Source organism: Typopeltis vanoorti, chromosome 6 (assembly GCF_054136105.1).
Source record: "Typopeltis vanoorti isolate ZY-2024b chromosome 6, IOZ_Tvanoo_1.0, whole genome shotgun sequence".
Classification (NCBI taxonomy): domain Eukaryota; kingdom Metazoa; phylum Arthropoda; class Arachnida; order Uropygi; family Thelyphonidae; genus Typopeltis; species Typopeltis vanoorti.
The window spans coordinates 130080133-130107039 of record NC_143554.1 but is presented as its reverse complement, the minus strand read 5'-3'; positions in this window follow the sequence as shown (position 1 = coordinate 130107039).

The window sequence follows — 26907 nt, the reverse complement described above, 5'->3', positions numbered from 1 at the left end:
ACCTGGAAAAAAAATTGAAAGTAGCTTAACTGCAGTCTCTTCTATCTCCACTCCAGCTCAAGTAAACCAACTTCCAGAAGAAATCCTTGCTCTAATCAAAAACAAAAATAAAATCAGACGTCGGTTTCATAACACACTGTTTCCTCAAGGTCGCCAAGAGCTGAACAGTGCATGAAACTTACTTCGCTATGCACGAAAAGATCACAGAAATTTGTAATGGGAAAGAAAATTTTGTTCCCTGAAAACTGAAGATAAATCCTTGTGGAAGTTGGCAAACGCTATCCGTACGGACCTTTCCAACATCCACTCCATTTACGGAGAAAGAGGTATAGTTTATAGGGACGATGAAAAAGCAGAAGTCCTTGCTGAAGCTGTTCATTCAGTTCAGTCCTAATTATATGCATGCAGATTTGGTCTTCATAGAAAAAATTCACCATCGTGTCCATACTGCGCTCCAGCAGCCTAACTACCGAAAATATCTTTCCCACTTCACCTAAAGAGGTCTACTCAATCATTAGGAAGCTCAACAACAAAAAAGCCACTGGCCCAGATTAAATTAACAACAAAACAGTCAAGGCCCTTCTGCACAAAGCTGTCATGCATTTGTTACAATCATAAATGCAATGCACAGACTAAACTATTTTCCAACCCGATGGAAATAAGCAGATATAGTTCTCATTCATAACCCGGGAATAGCACCTCAGTTGCCGCAAAGTTACAGACCCATCAGTCTCCTTTCATGCTTGGGAAAGATTGCAGAAAAAATCGTCCTCAATCGACTTCAAGATGTGGTGAATAATAACAACACAGTACCGAAGGAGCAGTTTGGGTTTAGAACCGGACACAGTACTACACATCAGGTTCACAGACTGGTTGAATTTATCACTACTGGATTCAATTGGAGACAACATTCAGGTGCTGTTTTTCTGGATGTAGCAAAAGCCTTTGACAAGGTTTGGCACAAAGGCCTCATATATAAATTATTTATGGTCTTCCGCTCTACCTTATCAAACTTATTGACTTCTTTCTAAAAAACCGGAAATTTCAGGTCAAGTTGAGAGGACTCGAATCCTCTTTGAAAAGAATCACTGCAGGTGTTCCTCAAGGCTCGTTGCTCTCCCCACTGCTTTTTAACATCTTCGTTGTTGACGCTCCTATCACGACGTCAACCACCACAACTTACTATGCGGATGATATGGCAATTTTGAGTAGATCTCTCAGCCCGTACTTAGCTACACAGCGCTTGCAGACCGCAGCAGCAAAGCTGGAACGATATCTCAGGAAAAGGAGAATATCTGGGAATGCTGACAAATGTACTGCCATTCTCTTCACAAGACGGAAGGCATCACAATACGGAGAATGCAAACATTTCAACACAACTATTCCATGGAAATCCAGCAACAAATATTCAAAGTATTCAACTAGACAGCCGCCTCCACTTTAACTCTCACATCTCTCATGCCTGCAACAAACCAAACTCAGCAATTGCTCAAATCTACACAACCGTAGAAACAAAGTCAGCCCAGAAAACAAATTAAGAATATACAAGGCAATCGTCAGACCCATACTAACTAATGGTTCACCAGCATGGAGCCTCACTTCTTCTAGCAACATCAAAAATTACAAATAATCCAAACTAAATGACTCCGAATGATCTTCGATGCCCAGTGGTTTGTAAGGAACACCATCCTCCATCAAGACGAAACCGGCCAGACATACCTACATTTCTCCTCCAGATATCAACCAAATAATTTACTCAAGCATCACCTCATCCCGACCTACTCATTGGTGAGTCATCAGGTCACGATGAAAAAGACAGATGGAAACATAAACCCCCAAAGGCGGCCGTGATCACTGATTGAAATCTTTCAACATATCCCTAAATAGGGCGAGCCAAGTGCTCAAAACTATCTTCCTTTAAACCGAGAATCATTCATAGCAATGAAGGGATCAGAGTCCACGGGACTGATATCCATCAAAGCCACATCACTCAACAGTTAACATGTATTTATATTTTAATGTCTGGTATAGCGCAATTTGATACTTGTTCATTGTTAGATCTATTCATAAGCGAATGTCTCATGTCGACACTAACTTGCAAATGTAATGGAGATTGAATTCAAATTTGATTTGGGAAACAATTTGTTCAGGTTATGCTTATATTTCTAGATGTATTTGATCAACTCCTCAAACTGCTTATTCACAGGTTTTGCATTTCTGTTTCTTTGTGATGGTATTATTCCTTTCTGATTTATGCTTTCGCGTAAACCTGCACTTTACCGTGAAGGCCCTCGAAACCAAATCCGCGTATTCTTCAGGACGGTTTTTCTATTTGGAGGGACGAAAACTCGAGTTCCCAGGAGAAAATAAATCCTCCACCACATTAGCTTACTGATTGTAAATACCTGATAATTGTTCCACACATCATAGACAGGATTCGAACCAATGACTTTCCGACCAAATATGAATATTAATTAAGGAATAACATTAAATAAATTCCCTACCTCGTTGCATCCGTCAGAAAAAGTAGGCCGTGATCCTTTAGTCCTAAGTGTTGAAGACAGGTGGAAAGCCAGTCATCATCATCTGCTTTCTCTGAGCACAAGCTTCTTCCCATTCATATTGTTTTTCCCAAGAAGCTTAGTTCTTCTTTACTTACCTTTCATAATGCCCAACTTAACGGTCTTGACCCGATTTCTCTTCTCGGATGACTTTCTGATGATTCCTTTCTGTTATGGTGAAGGCTGTTCCATTTACCCATTGAACGTCTTCACCACAAACCATTCCCCAAGCTCTACAACCTTCAGTAGTTTAAGACTTGACCCCTGCCTACATATTATTTCCTAAGGGTCTTGCGGCCTCTGGTGTGTGGGAATGATGCAAAATGACTGTTAGTTTCTGATTAATGTTTCTGCTTTTACATGTAAAAGAAAAGCATTTTTTTAAAATTTTTTCTGTTTGAGTGTTCATGAATGCTAATTATAGTTTTTAAATTACTGGATGGTCTTCTACAATTGTGTATCCACTTTCGCCAAAAGTAGTTTTATAATTAATTGTTTTGCCCGTGACAGACGCCTACTTCTTACTGACAGGTTACATTTCATCCACGTTCAGATGGCCAAAGGGTAAATCCAATGTCAAATTATTTCATCACAGAAAAATCGTTGATGTTTTTCTTTTAATAAGGAAAATCGTTCTTGAAAACCGGCGTTGAATATACGTTAAAAAAAAAAGACACCCTTCTATCTGAAACTCGTAAAGAATTTTTTAGTAATTCGCCACCAGGTCGAAAACTTTCCTGGAAATTATAAGCGATGACCAGCTGCATTCCCATTGGCTGGTTCAGTCATCTCAATACATCATTTTAGTTAATTTCGGTATGTTTTTCTACGTAGTGTTTTATGTTTGTATTATTATAAAGCATCGTTGTTTATTAGTAAGTAATTTATGCACATTTATATGAAGGAAAATTGAACAAAATTGTTTTCTTTTTAAAATTGAAATTTTGAAAACGTATCACATTTAATTAATTCAAGTGAAGTTAAACCTAATGAAAGAGAGAAGAGGAAATATAAAATTTCAAAAAGAAAGAGAGAGAGAGAGAGAGAGAGAGAGAGAGAGAGAAAGATGCATATTAAAAAAAATCATTAGAATACGACTGACAGATTTTCATCTCGATGTCACTGGATCGTTTCTTCAGATAAAAGTAAGATTGATCACATCGAGACCACCTCCGCTGTTCGACCAACAGACTGCATTCGTATTTAACTGCAGCATGAATGATTGCAATAGCCGTTGGATTTATTTTAAACACTTTCGGTTTAAACAGCTGTATCTAATATAATATTTAAATGTTATTTAATATAAATTAAGAAATGTGATGGTTCGTCTGTTTACACGACCGTTTAGATGGAAATGCGCTTCGTCTGAGAACCAGACATTTTGGAGGAAGTTCGGATCTTTATAGTCATTGGCCAGCTCGCGTGCACAGTATTCCTGTGGTGCAATGTAGTCTGTTGCTGTTAAACAGTGACCCACCTGAAAAGGCATCTGGATCTTTAAGGATTCTTTTTTACAGTAAAAATTAATACTTTAAAAAATCCCTTACTAAGAGCGCCGAACCGATCATAAGGGACGAATGAGGAAAATTGGGGGAATTCCATGCGACAACGACTACAACAACAGCTAAACAATATTAAAAAATATTTCATTTTTAACTTTAAAAATTATCATCTGCTTTGTGTTTACGACAGATTAAGTGGCTATTTCTGCTAAGAGTATCGAAAGGGATATTTTACAAATAAATTAAAATAACTAAAAATAAAAATGAATTTTAATTTTGATTCGAGATTTCTTATTAATTGAACATTATAAGTGAATTTAATATTCTCCTTTATAGAATTAATTCAAAAAGTATTCATAGTGAATTGGTCGATCCTTGTTTGGACAAGAGAAATTGTTCTTTTACTTTTAGCCTGACAAGTCTAATCGTTCTATGGTTTCCCGTAACTCTGAATATTTTGGCTGATTAGGGTAGCTATATGCTTCACCAATGTTTGCGGTACTTGTTGTGTAGCAGTCTTTTAAAATCGCATTTCTTTCCTTAGTGAATGTTAATGAATCTGATTCTATGCCAGAGTAAAAATTTCATAACGAAGTTTTCATTAGTACGGAAGATTACAGGTATATTTATTCGCGCAGCTGGTTCTTTGTCTTATTTCGATTATATTGCAATGAGTACAAAATACGGAATAAAATATAAAATTTCAAACACGTTTGTAGAATATTTGAAGCCGAATAACTTTGTTATTGGGCTTCAAATAATGCTGAAAAGTAAAAGATCACTTTTGTTATGCAAAATAATAAAATATAAACTACGAACCGTCCGCTGTCTTAGCGCTGTTGCATATCAGACATTATGTTCTCACATGTTTCAATCTCGTCCGAATGCGTTTGTCATAAGTGGTGTTCTTTTACATAACAATAATAACCTTGTCATGTCAACAAAATCGCGGCGTTGCTTTTTTCAGTCTTCACTGAAAATGGCTAATGCCGTCGCTGTTCGTAATACTTTATACGCATGCCCATTCACGGACGCTGTTACTTTTAATGGGCTGTTTGTAGGTAAATATCTGTACGTCTTTCCATTTTACAATACGCATTAATTTTGTTAATATCGATATTAAATCTAACGTGTTAAAATATGAATATAAACAAAACGATAATATAGTTTGATTCCCTTAGAAAATTGTATATATGTATATATAATTTTCACGAGAATCATTATTGCTTTCAAGTTTAAATTGAATCTATTGCTTTTCACATAAAATTAATAAGCATACCAAATGCACTGATAGGTATTCATCATCATCATCACGAACCATGGGCTCACTGCCCGTTGATGCTTGTTGCCTGTTTCAATATCTTCTTCCACCTTTCTTTGTCCAGTGCACAGTGTCGCAGTTTTGTACACCCATTTTACACCAGTCTTTTAAATCGTTTATCCATTCTCTGTATGGTCGACCTCTTCTTTTTAAACCATCCAAAATACCAAACATAAATGTCTTTATCTTCCGGTCCTCACTCATTCTACAGATGTGTCCAAATAATTGCAGGTTCCGTTTTATAATCTTCTGCATTAGATTCTGTTCTGGTTGTATCTTCTGATAGAGTTCTTCATTCTGCACCCATCCTATTCTTAGAATATTCCTGTAACAAGTTCTTTCAAATGCCAAAATTATATTTCTTGATTCCTTATTTATTACCCCCGTTTCAGATCCGTACAGCACACCGCTGAAGATGAATGTTTCCAGTATTCTTAGTTTTGTTTGCAGACTGATCACTTTACTTTTCCAGATGTTATCCATGGCATTCAGATTTGTTCTTCACTTTGCAATCCTGATCTTTATTTCTTTTTTACAGTCCAAGTCATATGTCAGTTCACTTCCCAAATATGTGAGTTGTTCTACATTTTCCTTATCAGTTCCATCCGCTTGTATCTTTTGTTCATGTTCTTCTCACCAAATACCATTGTCTTTGTTTTTTCCAAGTTCATAACATGTCCAAATCTCTTCCTTCCTCATTTCACAGTTTCAGTGTTTTTTGTAGTTCTCTTTCGTCGTCTTCAATAATAACAATGTCATCTGCAAATCTCAGATTGTTAATTCTCATTCCTTGTACAGATATTCCTTTGGCATCTTCTTTCAGTTTTTCCATTGCTCTTTCTAAATGTGCGATGAAAATGCTTGGTGATATTGGGTCTCCCTGTCTAGCACCTCTGCTTGTTTTAATTCATTTCCCCAAATCATTACCTATTCTAACTGCTGCAACTGCATTCTGATAAACATCTTTTAATATAGTTATTAGTTTTTTATCAATTCCATAGGATTCCAGAACTGCTAATGTCAATTTTTGGTCAATACTGTCAAATGCTTTCTGAAAATCAACAAAGCACGTATATATGTTTTTGTTTTTTTCCTCTGAAAATCTGTTGAATTGTAGCTCTATCTTTCTAAATCCTGCTTGCTCGTCTGCAAGGTATGCTTCCAATTGTGTTCTCAATCTTTATGTCAATATGATCATCATCACTTTACCAAGGTGACTTCTCAAGGCAATTGTTCTATAATTTTTACATTCTAGCTTATTTCCTTTCTTGTATAATGTTACTAATATTGATTTCACCCACTCCTCTGGCATTTTCCCTTCTTTCCATACCATATTACATAGTTGGTTCATTTCTGTAACCGTACTTTCACCATCATATTTAATCATTTCTCCAGTAATGTTATCGTTACCAGGACTCTTGTTGTGTTTTAGCTGACCTATTGCTTTTTCTACCTCTCCTCTTAAAATGTTCATATCATGCTCATTAGCCGGTGGTGATATCTGTTTCAATTCTTCAGTCAATTTCTCAATGCCATCTGAATTTAGTTTGTCTTTATATAACTCACTACAGTATCTTGTTCACCGCTGTACCATTTTTCTTTATTCATCAATACTTTGCCTTTTTCATCTTTAATTGTGGTCTGTTTTGGTTGCCATTTTCTATTAATGGTTCTGATGATTTGTATACCTCCCTTGTTTTATGTTATCCATAGTACTGTTGTATATTGTTGCATTGGGCTTCTAACCGTTTCATGTTGTCCATTCTGACTCCTTTTTTCATCTCATTACGCTTTCTTCTATATTACTTTTCTATTTGTTCTGATGTATCCCTTCTTATCTTCAGCATTCTTTTCTCCTGTACTAACTTCAGTGTTTCTTGTGTAATTCATTTCTTCTTGATCTTCTCTTCTTCTGGTACTGTTTCTTCAACTGCATCTTCTATCGCCTTCGTTACTCTTTTCACTCTTAAATTCGAGTTTTTATCTTTCTCTGCACTTTTATGTTTCTCTTCTAACACTGTTCAGTAACTTCTTACTATTTCTGCTTCACTTATTCGTGCTGTAGCACGAATAAGTATTGATGTTTGCAATCACTAAACTATGGTCCCCGTCTATATTGGCTCCTGGAAAAGTTCGACATTGCTGTACTGATGTTATCCATCTTCTTTTAATCATAATCATATCAATGATGTTTTGTGGTTTTCCCATCATTTGATCTCCACGTCCATTTTCTACTGATAGATATTGGGCGACACCAAATTGGCTGATAACAAACGTCTTTTGTTCTGACGCGTGCAATTAAAACTGTTGGATATAAACTAAGTTTTAAATATATGTATCTAGTTTTTTATTTGGGGTTCTAATTATTTTTAATTTTGAAAAGCAGATCTCAAAACACAGGATTACTGTTAAGTCTGAAAAGAGATATTAAAAGAATATTTATTATTTTTTTTATAAATAAGTTTTATGTGTTTTATATTTTATGTGGATAAATTATTTTCGATTAGGGCTTCGAACAACACGAAAACGATGTATTAAATTTGTTTTAATGTCGATTAATAATCTCAGAGAGTAAAAAGAGTCGATGTAAGTCGTTCTTTCCGGAATTCATTGTGGTCTTCTATAGGTTTGTTCCCTAAAATACTGTTTAGTTTCTCTTTCAAGATTCTCTTTCAATATTCATATATTATCTACCTGCAGTTATCAGACAGATTCCCCTATTGTTATTGCAATCACCATTATTTCATTTTTTATATAAATTGGAATAATCAGTGCTTTTTTCCAAGAGTTAGCAGTTTCTGCAGAAAGTCAAACATAGGAAAGAATTTTAATTCTTTCCCAAATATTTTTCATCCGCATTTTTGTTTCCATGTTTATAGCGTCTTCTGCTGGTGTTTGACTACTTTTCATTTTTAGTGAATTTTTTCAGTTTTAACATCGTAATATTATCTGTGTGTTCACTCTGTTATGCAAGACTTTATTTCTTTATTTATCATCAATTGCGAGATTTAGAAAATAAGTTACCCATGTTTCTAAATCTATTGTTCGCATTTTTTACCTTTCCTTTTATTTCTTTGTTCATGTATTTTATTATTTTATAGGTACTTGGAAGTGGCTCGGAACTATCCTTTTCTAAGTCTGTTACGAAATTGATTCATCTCTCTCTCTTTGTGTGTGTGTGTGTGTGTGTGTGTGTGTGTGTGTGTGTGTGTGTGTGTGTGTGTGTGTGTGTTGTGTGTGTGTGTGTGTGCGCGCGCGCGTGCGTGCGTGTGTGCGTGTGTGCGTGTGTGTGTGTGTGTGTGTCCCCTTACTTCTCGTTTTACAACTGCTGTGTTCCTCTGTTTCTTTCGTACTCTATCAATTATTCACATAATTGATACACAATCAAAACAAGAAATCATATAAAAAAAACATGACTGGTGATACAGAACAGTTCAGATACTACCCAAGAATCTAAGCATAGTCCGTCAGGTAGCGTCGTAGAATATGGACTGTTCCAAGTAATGATGGTTTTTGAAGTCATATGGGGTCACTTCGTTGATGTTTAGTTGCTGTAAATAGTTGGGTAGCTTCTTTGAAGTTGAACCAAGGGCACCGAAAACTATTGGGATGACTTTGGTGTGTTTTAGCCACAGTCGGCCAACTTCGATTGCCAGATCTCGATATTTAGTAATTTTTTTCAAGTTGTTAATCTTGTTGTCACTGGGTACTGCGATATAAAAATCCTGTCGATGTTCGATAATTGTGATGTCAGGTCTATTGTGTTCCAAACGCCGATCAGTTTGAATTCAATTTTTGCTGTTTCGTTTTCCAATACAGTTTCTATTTTATGCTGCCACCAGTTATCAGAAGTAGAAACTCATATTTTTATATACCTGCCAATGAATTATTTTCGTACTTGATCATAGCGATATTTATAACCAGATTGAGAGATCTTGCTGCAGGCACTGATTAGATGTTCTACAGTCTCATCTTTCTGATCGCATAACTGCATTTGCTGTTATTATTGATGTTCAAAATTTTTGCTTTGATTGCATTAGTTTGTAGTGCCTGTTCTTGAGCTACCAGAATAAATCCTTCTCTTGCTTTTTTAATGTATCCGTATGGCAGCCATTGCCATGTCTTCTTCACGTCAATTTTGTTCTCAGTATTTCGAAGAAACTGGCCATGCAAGTGTTTATTTTTCCAGTGTACATATCGGTTATTTTGTTGTTCCTTTTTGTAATCGGATTTGTTTCCTGTTGCTTTTAGAAGGCCCTCTTGTGTAATTGCTTTAAGTATTGGCTCAGAGCTATTGTCGATGTAACTTTATAAACTAATTTCTTCTTCATCAATAATCTGTCTCACTTGCAGCACACCCCGTCTACCTATTCTCGGTTGAACCGGCCACTTAGTGGATGTAATGCATGATGCATTGTAATTAGTTTTCTAATTTCGGTACAGTTTGTCCAGGTCTTCCTTTGTTCAATCTATTATGCCGGCTATATATCGGATCATTGGTATAACCCATGAATTCATTGCTCTAATTGTGTTTAATCCATTTAGTTTTGTTTTCAGAATATTTCTAAATCTTTTGATGTATTCTGATGCTACTTATTGTTTACCCTTCGAGTGGAGAATATCATTGGCTTCTAATATTCCTAGGTATTTATTGTGTTCGTCAGCTGAAATTGCTCTTATATATTTCTCTTGATCAAAATTAAAACTGCGAGTGTCATTAATTTTTCCTCGTTTAATGGATAAAATGGCGCATTTATCTGAACCAAATTCCATTGTGATGTCCGGACAGAAAATTCGAACTGTGGTCAATAAAGAGTCTATTTGCTGGGCCGATTTTCCACAAAACTTCAAGTCATTCATAATTTATGAAAATTTATGTCTGGATATCGCGAGCTGTATAAAAAATTAGTGAAATCATCATCGCAAAGTTTAATCACTGTTTACATAGTCAGAAGAAAAAAATCAACAGAGAACGAGGGTGAAACTAATTCTGTTTATGAAGAACCATTGCCTTTACCATACAGATCTGATGCGCTGACTATCTCTTCTGATAATGAAAGTGATTTTCCACCACTTCGCAAACGCTGACGAATATTGTCTAATAGCGACGATAATTCTGATGACACAATGTAAAAAAAAAATTGTTAATTATCAATAAAATTAAATGAATAAAGCTTTAAACCAAATTCATTGCATAGGTTTTATGATGTTTTAAAAAATTATGGAACGTATCCCTGATTTTCCAACGTAAGTTAGGTCTTTTTTGTGCTATATTTTATATGCGGTTTTCTGTGGAACGTATCTACCGCATAGAAAGAGACCCGACTGTATATATATATATATATATATATATATATACTCATACATTTGGCTGAGAATCCATTTCTCACAACTGTAGATGTCGTTTTGTATATGTGCGAATATACAATAAAGAAAATAAAACCATAAATTATGTTTCAATTTAATACTATTATTCTATTCACACAGCCTTGCTGCTGGTAGGAATAGAATAAATAGGATACTATCTTAGGGAAATAACTATGAGCAAGGTGGTTTCCCGTTGTCTTCATTGCGGTGGTATATCCTATGACTGTATCCTGTATATTCACAGAACAGGTGTGCCTGCATGTTGGATGAAAAACGCGAGATAAACTGATGGAAAAAACCCTGCTGTTCACTCCCAAGACTTACTAACTTGGCAATGGCTGAGGAAGATACCTTCAGCTCCTCACGTCACCGACGGTAATTGAACCTTGGACACTCCTTCCCCAGGCATATGGTTACGATGCGCATAGCCACTGGGCTACGCCGTTTAGCAATTTCTTAGAATGATACAATTATTCACTTAATCGGCATTTTTGGTGAGATTAGCCTGGCCAACTTTCCGTCTAATCGGAATTTCGTATTGTCGATGTGCATTACTTATCATGTGTGTTTGTTCTTGTCGCCCGAAGATATATCGTCCGTATTAATTCTTTCTTTGAAGTGTATTTTTTTATGTGTAAAATCGAACCCACTTCCGGTTTGTCATAAACAGGAATGTCGTCCTGCATCGGGCTGTGAAATTCATCTTTCACCGGTGACATTACGACTAATCTCACTGTTGCATTCAAACCAGCAGCCTATTAGTTACCAAGAACACTTTGACTTTGGCAAAACATGCACGAATATAAAATTAGCATTTATATAGATCTCTATTTATATACGACTGTTGAACTCACATGACCTCGTAAAACTAACGCGGACTGTTTGAGAGACCAAATCTGTTCTCTATGGTAGGGTTTCTCGAACGTCTTGCTAAAGTGGAGCCTTAAGGCAAGCGAAATGTTTATGGGGAGACCAAATGTGCAATTTTAAAATAACCGTGAAAAAAAATTAAGAAATCATTAAACACTCACCATTTTATAATTTATTGTTCAGTAAATTTAAAAAAAATTAAGTTTATTTGAATGACTACATTGCAGTTGGTGTTTTATACTATAATTTTTCACAATCTGGTATCACGGACGTCACTTCTAGCATCATAATATTTCGTGCATTTAGCATGTTTCTATATTTAGCTTTTTTATCTTGATGACCATGCAAGTCACATGTTTTGCAAGCAGAGCCGACGACCTATGTTTGTTTTGTTGCTAACGATTCACAATCTACTGGCTTTCTTGCGTAGAGTGCATTTTATTTGAATCTTTGTAAAACAGTTCGTTTGTATATGTTTTCTTCTTAGGCCGCAAAAACTCGAAGTGGCATCTGGTGACGGGTCACCAAAGAATCCCAACTTGCACTATGAACCAGATCCAGCTAACCTGGGAATCTGGAGATACTGAATATTTCTTATCGTATTTTTGCATCTTCTTAAACTAGCCAATAGCGGTGAGGTGATACTTCGTGACAATAAGCCAGAGTGCCACCTTCTCCCCCAGAGTGAGACTTTTTAGCATTGATCCTTGCTGCTGTCTCAAAGAATCACGTATCCGACGAGGAAAACACAAACACAACAATGTTATTTCTGTCGTTAAGTTCACTAAAATCAATTAGAAACGTCCGACATTTCCATTCTTACTGCAATATTGTTAAATATGTTCTTGTAACAAATAACTGAGCGAGCGCAACAATATTAACTTTGTTGTCGTTACATTCACAGAAATTAATGACAAACGTCACGCAGTTTTATTGTTGCTAGAGTATTGTTAAAAATTATAAAAGAAGTGGTGGGAACACTTAAACTCTCGGCGGTTTTGAAACGTGGGCTGGTGGAGGGGTGTAACAAACCTTGATTTGATGGACGGAGAGGCAGGATTGGGAGTTTCGGCTTCTAATCCTGGGACATCACTTCAAGGTTGGAGGCGAGTCGTGGGTTGGACGGTCGGGAATGGCCATGAAGTGACAAGATATGTATATTTTGTCACTTCAGGGAGTGAATGGATTTCCCGGAAGAGGAGGTCAAACTCCCCGAAAGGGAAGGTCTAATTCACTTTGCGGCTGGAGGTGCATGGGGCTGGTGGAGGGGTCAATCTTGATTTCTGAGAAACCGAGATTGACGTATTATGTTACCTTGTACAAATCTTTTATAACTATCTAGATTTTAATATTAAATACTATAAAATTATAAAATTAACTTGTGTTCTCTTTAATATATTTATAAATAAAAGAGCATGACGATACTCACAAACTTATCGACCTCGACGTTCCTAGAGGGTTTGTTCAGGTGAACGTTCTGAAATACACGATTTGTGAACGAAGCCTTTTATCGTGTCTTGTAATCTAATCCTCTGAATCTTCTTAGTAATCTTTGTCGTATACAAGCAAGTAACTCGTGATCACTAAATTGTACTCAGCTGCACAACCAAATAAGTAACCTTGACAAGAACGTGCTCAACACAAAACCTTCAAAAATAGAATGCAAAACTCAGTTCTGTAAGGCATGTTGAATCCGATACTCTTTAGAAATAATGTTATATTTTTACAAGGTTTCCGTGTTTTGTTTTTCATATACTCATAACCGTCTGTGTGTTGCTTTCGAAGGAAAGAGGAAGGAAGATTTCCATATCGGAACCGTTGTTCAGAATGAATTTTGAATCCATTTGCGCAGTTTTTTATTTCACTCCCGTAAAATTAAACTACGATCCATTATTTTCTCACTTATTACGGACATTGAAACGACGTGTCATTTCTAACATTCAATCACTTCTATTTCCTCTTATCTCTCACTCTGTGAAATCGGGAACACCTCACGCTGTTTTCACTTTTTTAAACTTTTTAAATGCAAAATTACATTTAAGTGTAGCAATCGTGTTGATGTTGGAAGAAAAGATTTTTATTTAAGCAATATTTTCATTCAAAAGGAGTTAACAGAGCAAGTGGTCCAAGTCTACGAGATGTTTGGAATCAGTTTGTTCGTCGTTGCCGTGACCCTGTCCGAAGCAATAGTTCAATCAATATCGTAATCGAGAGGTTCCGACGTCAGGGAAGCGTTGTGCTGCAATTCAAAGAGCGTTCGGAGATCTCACGAACTGTTAGCACAGATGAGAATCACGGCCTGATGAGGAGCAAGTGTTGCAGTCTCCGAAACGCGGTCAACGCCGAACAGCTGCAAAACTAGCGATAACAAGTGGGTCACTACAGAGAATCCTTAAGGAGCCAGATGGCTTTTCAGGTGGGTCACTGTTTAAAAGCAACAGATTACACTCCGCCGCAGAAATACTGTGCACGCGTGCTGACCAATGACTATAAAGATCCGAACTTCCTCCAAAATGTCTGCTTCTCAGACGAAGCGCATTTCCATCTAAACGGTAGTGTAAACAGAAGAACCATCACGTTTTTTTATTTCTATTAAATAACATTTAAATATTATATTAGATACAGCTGTTTAAACCGAAAGTGTTTAAAATAAATCCAACGGCTATCGCAATCATTCATGCTGCAGTTAAATACGAATGCAGTCTGTTGGTCGAACAGCGGAGGTGGTCTCGATGTGATCAATCTTACTTTTAACTGAAGTTAGATTTTCATCTCGATCCAATGACATCGAGATGAAAATTTGTCAGACGTATTCTAATGACTTTTTTTAATATGCATCTCTCTTTCTTGTTGAAATTTTATATTTCCTCTTCTCTCTTTCAATGGAATTAACTTCACTTAAAATTAGAAATATGCCGCAGTACTTCTTAGGATCAGCCAAGAGATTATAAGTAGCATGTACAGAAATAGTTGTTTATTAAGAACGTTGCATTTATATCCAAAGTATGTTTGTATGCATTACTTTTCAGAAAAACAAATTTGTTTATGAAATATTTTGTAAACTGTTATATTTTGTAAAATATTCAAAGAAACCTTAACAAATATCTAAATTTCTTAAAATAATCTATAAAAGTTTTTCACACCTATCTTGAATTTGATTGCCTATTATTTAAGAATTCTTGATTGAATTATCATAAATTTTACCTTCACTGCAACCACAACAGATAGCGGGGAATATGAAAAGCATCTTGCTTCACCCCTAAAGACATAAATGTCAATTGTCAGTCAATACCCATTTATGAGACCGGAGTGGAGGATCAATCGACCGTGAGATGTGGTGATTGATTCATTCAATCCAATACCCTTGGAGGGTAATGGATGGCAATGCTGTAGCCAATGAAGTTCTAACTGAGGCTCGGCTATTGCTGTTACCCTCCTGCCATGATCAGAGCTTTAATTGCTCATAACACCTTATCCCTACACTGTCCTCTACAGATAACGGGGAATATGAAAAGCATCTTGCTTCGCCCCTTTAAGCCAGTCCTTATAAGGACTATAAGGATACCCATTTATGACATAGTATATGAATCGACCGTGAGATGCGGTGATTATAAATTAATACCCTTGGAGGGTAATGGATGGCAATGCTGTAGCCAATGAAGTTCTAACTGAGGCTCGGCTATTGCTGTTGCCCTCCTGCCAAGATCAGAGCTTTATTAGCTACCCATTTATAGATATGAATCAGTCGACCGTGAGATGCAGCGATTGGTTCATTCAATGCAATACCCTTGGAGGGTAATGGATGGCAATGCTTTAGCCAATGAAGTTCTGAGGCTCGGCTATTGCTGTTGCCAACCTGCCATGATCAGAGCTTTAATTGCTCAATAACACCTTATCCCTACACTGTCCTCTACAGATAACGGAGAAGATGAAAGGCATTCTTGCTTCGCCCCTTTAAGCCAGTCCTTATAAGGATAGGGACTACCCATTTATATAGGATGTAAGGAAGAGTTAATCGATCGTGAGATGCGGTGATTAATACCCTTGGAGGGTAATGGATGGCAATGCTGTACCAATGAAGTTTTAACTGAGGCTTTGCTGTTGATGTTACCCTTGGGGTGCAGAGTTTTCGAGAGTTTGAGTTCGCTCTCTTAAGGTTTTTGCCTTAAGCGAGCAATTTGAGTCTTCGGGGAAAGTGCTCTCCGGCACGGCCTGCTGAGGGACTTTGTCGGTGAATGCTCTTTTTCGGAATATGAGCGGTTCTGCTCGGTGATGGTGGTGGTACGTGGAAGGACACCACTGAGTGGAGCCAATAATAATAATAATAATAATAATAATAATAATAATAATAATAATAATAATAATAATCATTGACGATCTATTATCTGAAACACGTTCAATATTTCAAGGTAGAAACAAGGACACGGAAAATAATTAAATGTGATACGTTTTCAAAATGTCAGTTTTTTAAATAAAACAATTCTGTTCAATTTTCCATCATATAAATGTGCATAAATTACTTACTAATAAACAACGATGCTTTATAGTAATAAAAACATAAAACACTACGTAGAAAAATATACTGAAATTAACTAAAATGATGTATTGAGATGACTGACCCAGCCAATGGGAATGCAGCTGGTCATCGCTTATAATTTCCAGGAAAGTTTTCGACCTGGTGGCGAATTACTAAAAAATTCTTTACGAGTTTCAGATAGAAGGGTTTCTTTTTTTTAACATATATTCAACGCCGGTTTTCTAGAACAGTTTTCCTTATTAAAAGAAAAACATCGACGATTTTTCTGTGATGAAATAATTTATCATTGGATTTACCCTCTGGCCATCTGATCGGGGATGAAATGTAACCTGTCAGTAAGAAGTAGGCGCCTGTCACGGGCAAAACAATTAATTATAAAACTACTTTTGGCGAAAGTGGATACACAATTGTAAAAGACCATCCAGTGATTTAAAAACTATAATTAGAATTCATGAATACTCAAACAGAAAAAAAAAGCTTTTCTTTTACATGTAAAAGCAGAAACATTAATCTGAAACTAACAGTCTTTTTATAACATTCCCACACATCAGAGGCCGCAAGGCTTAGACGAACTAATTTGTAGGCAGGGGTCAAGAGTTAAGTAACCTGTTGATATTCGTCTTAAACTACTGAAGGTGGTAAAGCTTGAAGAATGGCTTGTGGTGAAGGCGTTCGATAGGTAGATGGAACAGCCTTCACCATAACAGAAGGGAATCATCAGAAAGTCATCCGGGACAGAGATCGGGTCAAGACCGTTAAGTTGAGCATTATGAAAGCTAAGTAAAGAAGAACTAAGCTTCTTGGGAAAAACAATATGAATGGGAAGAAGCTTGTGCTCAGAGAAAGCAGAAGATGATGACTGGCTTTCCACCTGTCTTCAACACTTAGGACTAAAGGATCACGGCCTACTTTTTCTGACGAATGCAACGAGGTAGGGAATTTATTTAATGTTATTCTTTCATTAATATTCATATTTGGTCTGAAAGTCATTGGTTCGAATCCTGTGTATGATATGTGGAACAATTATCATGTGTTTACAATCAGTAAGCTAATGTGGTGGAGGATTTATTTTCTCCCGGGAACTCGAGTTTTCGTCCCTCCAAACAGACAAACCGTCCAGAAGAATACACGGATTTGGTTTCGAGAGTCTTCACGGTAAAGTGCAGGTTTACGCGAAAGCATAAATCAGAAAGGAATAATACCATCACAAAGAAACAGAAATGCAAAACCTGTGAATAAGCAGTTTGAGGAGTTGATCAAATACATCTACAAATATAAGCCTAACCTGAACAAATTGTTTCCCAAATCAAATTTGAATTCAATCTCCATTACATTTGCAAGTTAGTGTCGACATGAGACATTCTTCTCGTTTGTGTATAGATCTAACAGTGAACAAGTATCAAATTGCGCGATACCAAACATTAAAATGTAAATACATGTTAACTGATAACTGGTGTGGCTTGATGAATATCAGTCCCGTGGACTCTGATCCCTTCATCGCTATGAATGATACTCGGTTTAGTGCTCAAAACTTGGCTCGCCCTAAATAGGGCGAGCCAAGTTTTGAGCACTTGGCTCGCCCTATTTAGGGCTGTGTTGAAAGATTTCAATCAGTGATCAGGGCCGCCTTTGGGCGATTATGTTTCCATCTGTCTTTTTCATCGTAATCTGATGACTCACGAATGAGTAGGTAGGAACGGAGTGATGCTTGAGTAAAGTACTTGGTTGCTATCTGGAGGAGAAATGTAGGTATGTCAGGCCGGTTTCGTCTTGATGGAGGATGGTATTCCTTACAAACCACTGGGCATCGAAGATCATTCGGAGGCATTTAGTTTGGATTATTTGTAATTTTTTGATGTTGCTAGGAGAGGTGTGGCTCCACGCAGGTGAACCATAAGTCAGCATGGGTCTGACGATTGCCTTGTATATTCTTAATTTGTTTTCTGGGCTGACTTTGCTTCTACGGTTGAGTAGAGGGTAGAGCTCAGCAATTGCTGAGTTTGGTTTGTTGCAGGCATGAGAGAAGTGAGAGTTAAAGTCGAGGCGTCTGTCTAGTTGAATACCTAAATATTTGGTGCTGGATTTCCATAGAATAGTTGTGTTGAAAAGCTTGACTTCTCCGTACGTGGTGCCTTCCGTCTTGTGAAGAGAATGACAGTACTTTTGTCAACATTCATAGATATTCTCCATTTCCTGAGATAGCTTTGCAGGTTTGCTGCTGCGGTCTGCAAGCGTTGTGTAGCTGAGTTCGGCCTGAGAGATCTACTCAAAATTGCTATGTCATCCGCATAGTAAGCTGTGGTGGTTGATGTTGTGTTAGGGGCGTGAGCAACGAAGATGTTAAAAAGCAGCGGGGAGAGCAACGAGCCTTGAGGAACACCTGCAGTGATTCTTTTCAAAGAGGATTTGAGAGGACTCAAATCCTCTTTGGCCCTTTGTGCCAAACCTTGTCAAAGGCTTTTACTACATCCAAAAAATAGCACCTGTATGTTGTCTCCAATTGAATCCAGTAGTGATAAATTCAACCAGTCTGTGAACTTGATGTGTAGTACTGTGTCCGGTTCTAAACCCAAACTGCTCCTTCGGTACAGTGTTGTTATTATTCACCACATCCTGAAGTCGATTGAGGACGATTTTTTCTGTAACCTTTCCCAAGCATGAAAGGAGACTGGTGGATCTGTAACTTTGCGGCAACTGAGGTGCTTTTCCCGGGTTATGAATGAGAACTATATCTGCTTGTTTCAATCGGGTTGGAAAATAGTTTAGTGTGATCATTGCATTTATGATTGCTACCAAGTGCATGACAGCTTTGTGCGGAATCGTGTTGATTGCTTTGTTGTTAATTTAATCTGGGCCAGGGTCTTTTTTGTTGTTGAGCTTCCTAATGATTGAGTAGACCTGTTTAGGTGAAGTGGGACAAATATTTTCGCAGTTGTTAGGCTGCTGGAGCGCAGTAGACTCAATGGTGAATTTTCTCTATGAAGGCCAAATCCGCATGCGTATAATTAGGACTGCGCTGAAGTTGAAGAGCTCCAGCGAGGGGTTCTGCTTTTTCATCGTCACTATAAACTATACCTCTTTCTCCGTGAATGGAGTGGATGTTGGAACGGTCCGTATGGATAGCCTTTGCCAACTTCCACACAAGGATTTATCTTCAGTTTTCTGGGAACAAAGTTTTCTTTCCCATTGCAAATTTCTGTGATCTTTTCGTGCATAGCGAAGTAAGTTTCATGCACTGTTCAGCTCTTGGCGACCTTGAGGAGACAGTGTGTTATGAAAGCGACGTGTGATTTTATTTTTGTTTTTGATTAGAGCAAGGATTTTTTCTGGAAGTTGGTTTACTTGAGCTGGAGTGGAGATAGAAGAGGCTGCAGGTAAGCTAGTTTCAAGTTTTCTTTCCAGGTTGACTGCTGCGTCAATTTCTTCACAAGTGGAGATATTCGGCACTGAATCCATGATAATGTTGACTGTAGCCTTGAATTTTGTGAAATTAGTAAATGACTGACTGGGAGTAAGATCCGATCCTCCCCAAGTTTTAGAAGTACCGGGTTGTGGTCCGAACCGAGGTCGTTCATTACTTACAGCTGGAATTGATGAGATGTGTTTTTGAATATGGCTATATCTAATACATCTGGCTTGCCATGTGATCCATAGTGCGTTGGTTCAATCGGGCCTGCGACGATAATATTTCTCGTCGTAGCAAAATTGGAAAGGATTTTTCCGTATTTGGTACACCTGCTATTCCATAAGGGATGTTTTGAGTTTAGATCACCTGCTACTATTGGCGCTTATGTAGTGTCAAGCAACTGAGAGAGATCAGAGGATAACAGAGTTCTGCCTGCAGGATTATAAACAGAATATATTTTTAAGTTGTCTGCATTAACGGTGTAAATTTCTATGCCAGTTTTTTCCAGATTAATTGTAGGAATCTTTTTTATCTCATTATAACGGATGTTTTTCTTGATAAAGATTGCAGTCCATCTCTGGCATTAGGTCTGTCGTTTCTAATTAACGAGTAATTTCTTAGCTTGGGATTATCACATGGCTGCAGATGGGTCTCATTAACTAACATGATATCAAGTTTGTAGTGGGTAACAAATTCATGAAGTTTTAAAATGTTGTTGCTGAGTCCATTCCAAAATGCATTCCAAAATGCAACCTGTATAGAATTTATTGCGATGGCCGAATTATCCATTAATCAATGAAAACATGACTTGGGTATTTTTGAGAAATCTATTTGTGTCATCCTGGTTTGGATTTGATTTTCTGAAAGCTGATAGCATTTCTCCTAAAGTGGCAGCAAGCATTGCAGCAGAGTTTTGGCTGCTTGGTGTGGATTCTGCCGGTTTGTTGCAGGGGAAACAGCAGAGGCATATGATTTATCAGGTGTAATATTCCGCACTTTAATTTCCGATTTAAAGTGTGTGACTCCCTTCTGAGTGGGCGGGTTTACTACCTCCCTACTCCTTGTCAAGTTAGATGGGTGGAGTGAACAGCCCTTGTAATTAGCTGGATGTGGGCCGCCAGAATTGTCACACTTAGCAGGAGTGGTTCTTGATTTGGCACATTTGTGCGAGGGATGATTATTTCCGCACTTCACACATTTGTATTTCGCCCTACAAAGTTTCTGCGCATGCCCATACTTTTGGCAGCTGTGGCATTGACCAGCTGAAGCCTTTCTTCTGAGAGGTTCGGTTTTGATGACTAAGCTGCAAACTATTTTATGGTCGTAAATTTCTCTATGGGCTTTACTGATCACGACCAAGACCAGAGGCATGGGGCGCTTGTCTGGTCGGTATATGAGCGATATCTTAATCGGCTCAAGGCCTTGTGATCTGAGGTCAGTAGCTATTTCTTTGGCTGGTATAGTCTCAGCCAGCCCTCTGATTACCACCTTTAAATATTTTTCGCTTTTAGGCTGAAACGAATGATATGGGACTTTCAATTCATCCATAAGTCTGGTGAGCTGGCGTAGTCCGAAATTCCTTCTGGTTGAATCCGGATTCCTTCATGTATATTCTTGGCTGATGTAAATTCGATGTTTGCGTTCTTCATCGTCGCTGTAATTGAAGACCATTTTTCTTTTGTTCTTAAAATTACAGGTGGAATCCTCTCTTTGGGTTGTGCCCTGGAGTTCAGTCTCTATTTTTTCATCAAGTTGTGCTGCTAAGTCCATTGGAGTTGTTCTTTCCAAGGGTTGATGTATTATTTCAGGATCTGCTTCTGGCGAACCCTTCTTACGCTTCTTCCTGCTGACAACTTGATAGTCTGTAGAATTATCTGAGTCCATTAGGGGCTGGTCGTTAACCGGTGACATATTTAAATACATAACATTAACAACATTAACATTTCTGGCTAGATGGGTGAAGCAAAATTGCTTTTCATATTCCCCTTTGTCTTGTAATGGAAGAACTTTGAGTGGAGTGTTTGTGAGCTACATGCTCGCCCATTGAGGGAAGTGAAGTTAGTTGTGTTCAGCTGAGCTTAAAATAGATTTTGATCTTTTATCTTTTATATTTGTTGATTTCGTCTTCATTATATTCTGAGGCTTCCTTGATTAACAAGTTTGGATGGTTGCTTTCTTGGTAAAGAACTTCTCAGCTAGATTTATGAGAAAGGAAGAGATATAAGGGATACTACTTCTCTATGGATCTGGGTGTAATGTAAATACATTGAGCAATTAAAGCTCTGATAACTTTAACATTAACATTTCTGGCTAGATGGGTGAAGCAAAATTGCTTTTCATATTCTCCTTTGTCTTGTAATGGAAGAACTTTGAATGGAGTGTTTGTGAGCTATATGCTCGCCCATTGAAGGCAGTGAAGTTAGTTGCGTTCAGCTGAACTTAAAATAGATTTTGGTCTTTTAAATTTGTAGATTTCTTCTTCATGATATTCCGAGGCTTCCTTGATTAATGGGTTTGGATGGTTACTTGTCTTGGTAAATAATTTCTCAGCTAGATTTATGAGAAAGGAAGAGATATAAGGGATATTAACTTCTCTATGGATCTGGGTGTTTCTTATGAACCAGGGGACATCCAGAATAATCCTCAGGCACTTATTCTGTAATCTCTGAAGTTTTAGAATGTTAGAATTTGTGGCTCCAAGCTGGGGATGCGTAAGTGAAAACCGGTCTAATTACCATCTTGTAAATTTTTAATTTTGTTTGCATGTCCAGTTTACTTTGTCTGTTGCTCATAGGGTATAGCTGTGCTAAGACGTTGGATGTCTTTGAGGAAATGTAACTAATATGTTTGCTGAATAGGAGTTTACTATCAAGAATCACTCCAAGATATTTAACTTCAGTCTGCCATGGAATCTTTACTCCCAATAAATAAATATCCTCCATGGTATGGATTTTCTTTCTAGTAAACAGTATGGCTGAGCTTTTCTGGGGGTTAACTTGGATCCTCCAGTCTGCCATCCACTTTTCTAAAGTGTGTATGCTATTTTGTAGTGTTTTAGTTGCCAGTTTTGGGCTCAGTGAACTTGACATCAGTGCAGTATCATCTGCATATAAGGCAGTGAATGTTGTTATTGGGTTCAGAGGGATGTCTGCTACATAGATTGAAAACAGTAGAGGTGCCAGAAGAGATCCTTGAGGTACGCCTGCCGAGATCCTGCGTCTGGTCGAAACCGTTTCGCCTACCATGACCTGCATGTATCTGTCTTTCAGATAAGAATGTATTACCTTTATTAGTCTGACTGGGAAATTAAATTTTATCAGTTTGTAGAGAAGACCTTAATGCCATACTTTATCAATCGCCTTGTCTGCGTCGATGAAGATGGCAGCTGTATTGAGTTTCCAGTTGAAACCTTTAGTAATGATTTCTACCAGCCGGTGCACTTGTTGGGCTGTACTATGGGCCCTACGGAAGCCGAACTGTTCGTTAGGCAAAATTCCAAACTTATCTGTTTCTCCTTGGAATCTTGAGAGGATCACTTTCTCTGTTACCTTTCCGAGGCTGGATAATAGGCTTATGGGTCTGTAGCTTTCAGGAAGGTGAGCATTTATTCCTGGCTTCTTCAGTGGTATGATTGTGGCTGTTTTCCATGTAGAAGGGAAATGCTGGAATCTAAAGATAGCACTTGAAATGTTGACGAGATGGACTATGGCCTTTCTTGGAAGTAGTTTAACTATTCTGTTAGTTATGCCATCCGGTCCTGGAGCTTTTCTATTGTTTAGATGGGAGATGATATTTATCATTTCTATTGGATTTGTAGGAGTAATATGTTCTGAGTTGACAATGTTCTGTCTTAAGGTTGACCTAACATGACGATGAATTTTGTACATAAGGTTGATATTTAAATTAGTAAACGATGGGTTGCACTGAGATTCTAGGTTATCTACTAGTGCTTCAGCTTTCTCTTCATCTTTGTGAACTGTCCCTTTCTTGGTTTGGATAGGGGGTATGAGTTGCTTTTTGATGCGGATTGCTCTTAATAATTTCCACACAGAATGATCTTCAGTATTGATGTTAGCCAATTTGGTTTCCCATTGATGGTTTCTGTGTTTTTGAAGAGCTTCTCGGACCTGCCTGTTTAGATTGTTCAATACATTTTTATCTTGTGGGGCTCTGGTATTGTGGTATCTCTTCATGGCTCTATTTTTTGCTCTGATTAGGTCCATGATTTCTTCAGGGATACGGTTTGTTGGGTTGAAGACAGTTGATTGTCTGACTGATTCAATTGCTTTCTGAATTTGTATGGTTATGGTTAAGTTATTTATTGCTGTGTCAATCTCTTCCGTTTTACTGATATTGGGTACTGGACCAATATTATCGGGAAGAACCTTGGCTAACTTGTCCCATGGTATGAATGTGTGCAGAGGAAAGAATTGATCTGATGAGCTTGGTCGAGCACTATGGGAATGTGGTCAGAAGATAATTCGTTGACTGATTCCAATTTGAATTGGTATCTTAAATTTTTAAAAATTACAATGTCCAGCACATCCGAGCCACCCGAAGGGCTGAAATGGGTGGGCTCAGTAGGGCCGGCGACTACAACAGAGTTGAGCATTGCATAGTTGAAAAGTGTGTGGCCTTTGGTGTTAGTAGATGAGCTGTATCAAGATGTGTGTTTTGAGTTGAAGTCTCCTGCTATTATTATGGAGTCATTTGGACCAAGTACGGAGTCTAGATCTGTTGTCAGCAGAGGAATGCTTGGAGGGTTATATGCACCATAGATCTTGAGACTCCTAGCATTGAAAGTATGTACCTCCACACCAGTCACCTCCAGGTTTACTGTTTTGGGCTTGTCTATTGTGTTATGATTCAAATAACTCTTTATATATATGGCTGTGCCTCCACCTCTTGTGCCAATTCTGTCGTTTCTGTACATAGCGACAGGATTTTTGGGTTATTAGCTGGTCTTAGGTGTGTTTCATCAATCAAGATGATATCAGCACTGAGACGAGTTGTAAGTTCTTGTAGTTCCAAAATCTTGTTCATCAATCCATTTGCATTCCATGCTATTATCTTAAGAGCTTTTGGTTTGAATTTCTTATTCATGACAGATGGCAGTTATAATGTTTTGAGTGCTTTGCAGGAATCTCTTTCTGGAAGATGTTGAGGGGCATGTCTTGCTGAATTCTTGCAGCATAGTGGCAAGTGAGGCTGTTAAAACGGATGTTATGTTGGAGCTTTCTAGCTCGAGAGATGTAGGAGGCTTAGTTCTTGCAGCCTCAGCATATGTTTTGGTCATGGTTGTTCCTTCTCGTGAGGAAGAAGGCAAGGTGTTTCGGACTGGAAGACGATTTGTTTGGTTGCTTAAAACGTCTTTACGTGGCGGAACAAGATTGCCTTTTATTGGTCCTCGGTTTTTTGGATTGGAAAGGCATCCCTTGTAGTTGTAGATGAGGTCCTCTGCAGTTTGCACAGCATGCTGGAGTTGTGCGAGGTTTGGTGCAAGAGATGGTCTGGTCACCCTCGCCGCACTTCAAGCACCTGTAGGTTGCCTTACATAATTTTTGGGCATGTCCAAATCTTTGGCATCTATGACACTGACCTGCAGATGCTCTTTTCCTTAGAGGCTCAGTTGTAATTTTGAGACCTCATACTACAGTCAGTTCGTAGATCTGCTTTTGTGTGTTGTTTATTTCCACCAGCACCAAAGGCATTGGCCTTTTATCTGCTCTGAGCATTCTGCTCACTTTAACTGGGGACAGGCCCCGTCTGGAGAGATCAGTGGACACATCTTCAGGAGTGATACCTTCAGCTATCCCACGTAGAACAACTTTCAGGTTCTTTTCACTAGGTAAAGTGAAGGTGTGGTATGGGACGCTTGCTTTGTCCAGAAATCTGGTCATCTGTCTGTAATCCGAGACTGTAGAGGGTTGTATTTTAACTACCTCATCTGTGTTTTTAGCCCATGAGAATGAGATGTTTTGCTCTCTTAGGGCTGATGAGATAGGGATCCATTTTTCTTTATCCCTTAATATGACTGGTGGTATCTTTTCTTTAGGACCATTGTGTGCTTCTATCCCTGATGTTTTGGGTTCTTCCACATTGGTGGAGATTTTCCTCTTCTTTTTCACCAATTGGAACTCTATATCACTTTCCAAGGTATGATGTCTGCTGTCTTGGGATGTAGCATCTTCCATACTCGGGGAGTGTGCTAAATCTGATTGCGTCCGAGTTATGGGCTCTTCACTCATGTCAACCATATTATCCTCTGTGACTGCTGCGGGAGGAAATGTGTCAAAGAGCTTGACTTTTCCGTGCCAATTATCACTCAGCAGCTTTCCCAGTCTGAGAAATTCAAAGTAAACTTCCTAATTTGGCCTCATTTAGAAGTTTTGCCATGATAATATTCGGAAATAAGTCACGGATGGAGAAAGACTAGAGATTGCTCAAATGTTCCGAGCAGGTAAAGATAATCCTGTGGACTTTTGAGGGTCCACTAGCAAATCCCGTAGACACACTAAGGTGTCTATCAGCAATAAGATGTGGCGATATAAAATACAACAATGGCGATACTAGCGGCAAGAGGCCTAGCGTATCGCCCTTGTAAATTCAATAGACTTACCTGGATAAACCAGTATAGAAAATAAAGTGCCTGTTTATGGCAGCAAGTAATTAACTGATATTATTACTGAATAAGCATAAATCTCAGAAACATATCAGTCAAATTCACAATTCACCATCAAAAATACACGACACGAAACACTAACACGCGAACCGCCATCTTACTTCAGTCACAAAGCTCTGATAATCTTCAAATAAATATTTCAGTTTAAACAAACATATTAATAAAAAGGTGTGTTTTATTTTTGCACTGGTATAAGTTGAAATTTTTATTATAATTAAGAAATAATAATAAATTAAATTTTATTATATAGGTTGCCTATATTGTTTATATATAAAATAAAGATATATTGCGTAAATAAAGAATTTTATAAACAAAACTATTGGAACAAGAATAATAATTACTTCATCCTTCGATCTGCGCACAAATACAAAATTTAGAAATCTGACATTCGTTAAGAATCCATCATCAACTTAAGTATCTGCTACTTATTACTTTGGAACTTCACCCGTGAGTATGCGTCTCATAATAAGAACCTTTGAGGGTATAAAAATAAAATTCGCAATATTCGTTTAGATCCTTGAAGAGCCTCTCCAAAAAATTAACAGAACAAATGTTTTTTAGCGTGAATATTTTTTTCCTTAACTTTGTCTAGGATGGTGAATATTCCATGTAAACCATTCTGGAATGCAAATTCCTAGTATCTAGTCACCAATTCTTAATT